The sequence below is a fragment of the Chiloscyllium plagiosum genome, chromosome 5 (genome assembly GCF_004010195.1).
Source record: "Chiloscyllium plagiosum isolate BGI_BamShark_2017 chromosome 5, ASM401019v2, whole genome shotgun sequence".
Classification (NCBI taxonomy): domain Eukaryota; kingdom Metazoa; phylum Chordata; class Chondrichthyes; order Orectolobiformes; family Hemiscylliidae; genus Chiloscyllium; species Chiloscyllium plagiosum.
Genome location: NC_057714.1, coordinates 111,928,268 through 111,930,678, shown reverse-complemented (window position 1 = coordinate 111,930,678; position 2,411 = coordinate 111,928,268).

The window sequence follows — 2,411 nt, the reverse complement described above, 5'->3', positions numbered from 1 at the left end:
TCCTCAGAGGAGTGTCCTAGGCCCAACCATCTTTAGCTGCTTCATCTTACCTTCCCTGCTTCATAAGGTCAGAGATGGGAATGTTTGCTGACAATTGCACAATGTTCAGCACCATTTGCAACTCCTCAGACGCTGAAGCAGCCCATGTCCAAATGCGACAAGATCTGGACAATATCCAGGCTTGGGCTGACAAGTGGCAAGTAATATTCCCATCACACAAATGCCAGGCTATGACCATCACCAATAAGAGACAATCTAACCACCGCTCCTTGACATTCAGTGGTGTTACCATCACTGAATCCCCCCCTAACAACATTCTGGAATTTATCATTGATTAGAAACTCAACTGGAACACAGTGGCTACATTGATTAGAAACTCAACTAAACACAGTGGCTACAATACAAGTCAGGGGCTAGGAGTGAGAGGGTAAAGATCCAGTGGTCGTGGTCCACTTGGTACCAATAATATAAATAAAACTAGGGCAGAGGTTCTGCTGAAGGAGTATGAACAGCTGAGAGCTAAATTAAAAAGCTGGACCAAAAAGGTAACAGTCATTGGATTACTACCTGAGCCACAAGGTGATTGGCACAGAGTCAATAAGATGTTCAAGGTAAATGCATAGCTGAAAGATTCACGTGGGAGAAATGGGTTTGAATTCATGGGACATTAGCACCTGTTCTGATGGGACAGTCTTCATCTGAACCATGCTGGGACTAGAGTCCTAGTGAATTGCATAGGTAAGGCTGTAGACAGCTTCAAACTAAATTGGGGGAAGGTTCAGTTATAGGGGAAATTAGAAAACCCGAATTAAAGGAGGAGGTAAGAGTGCAGAACTCAGGAGAAGTTATTAAAGTCTCCAGCACAGACACAAATAGGACAGAGTGTTTGGAAAAGGTTAACTATCAAACTTAAAGCACACTGGACAAAGGAATGACAACGAGAAGAGGGATGGTTAATGCAGGACTGAAGGTGTTATATCTGAATGCACGCAGTATAAAGAATAAGGTAAATGAGTTTGTGCCGCAGATCAAAATTCCTGAAGAAGGGCTTATGCCTGAAACGTTGATTCTCCTGTTCCTTTGATGCTGCCTGACCTGCTGCGCTTTTCCAGCAACACATTTTTAAGCTCTGATCTCCAGTATCTGCAGTCCTCACTTTCTCCCGCAGATCAAAATTGGCAGGAATAACGTGATGGCTATCACGGAGACGTGACTGCAACAGGATTAGGATTGAGAGCTGATTATTTAAGGATATACAGATGGTGTAGAATCTGTGTGGGTAGAATTGAGGGACCGCAAAGGTAAAAAAACACATAGTTGGAGTTCTGTACAGGCCTTCAAACAGTAGTCAGGAACTGGGGTGCAAGATACACCAAGAGATAGAAAAAAATGTGTTGGAAAGTCAAAATTAGAGTGATCATGGGGGATTTCAAAATACAGGTGGACTGGGAGAATCAGGTTGGTAGTAGATTGCAAGAAAAATAATTTGTGGAATGTTTACGAGATGGCTTTTTGGAGCAGCTTATGGTGGAGCTCATTAGGGAACAGGCAATGCTGGATTTAGTTTTATGCAATGAGGCAGACTTGATATGGGAGCTTAAGATGAAGGAACTCTAAGGAGGCAGTGATCATTTTAGGATTGAATTTACTCTGCAATTTGAGAGGGACAAGATAGAATCCGGGGTAATGGTATTACAGCTGATTAAAGGCAACTATAGAGGCATGAGGGAGAAGCTGTTTAGAATTGACTGGGAGAAGAGCCTAGCTGGAAAGACTGTGGAACAGCAATGGCAGGAGTTTCTGGGGTAATTCAGGAGAGATTCATCCTGAGGTAAAAGAAGCATGTTACAGGGAGGATGAAGCAACCATGGCTGACTAGGGAAGTCAGGGATAACATTAAAAACAAAAGAGAAACAGATAATGTGGCAAAGGGCAGTGGGAAACCAGAGGATTGGGAAGCTTATAAAGGCCAACAGAGAACTACAAAAAAGAAATAAGGAGGGAGAAGATTAAATATGAGGGTAAGCTAGCCAGTAATATAAAGGAAGACTGTAAGAGTTTCTTTAGATATATAAAGGGCAAAAGAGAGGCAAAAGTGGATGTTGGACCACTGGAAAATGACGCTGGAGAGATGGTAGTGGCAAACAAGGAAATGGCTGAGGAACTGAATAATTACTTTGCATCAGTCTTCATGATGGAAGACATGAGTAATATCCCATAAATTCAAGAAAGTGATGGGATAGAGCTGAATATGGTGGCAATCACTGAATGGTCTGAAGGTGGATAAATCACCTGGACTAGGTGGACTACACCCCAGAGTTTTAAGGCATTTAGCTGAAGAGATAGTGGAGGCATTAGTGGTGATCTTTCATAAATTGCTTGAATCAGGTAGGGTCCCAGAGGACTGGAAA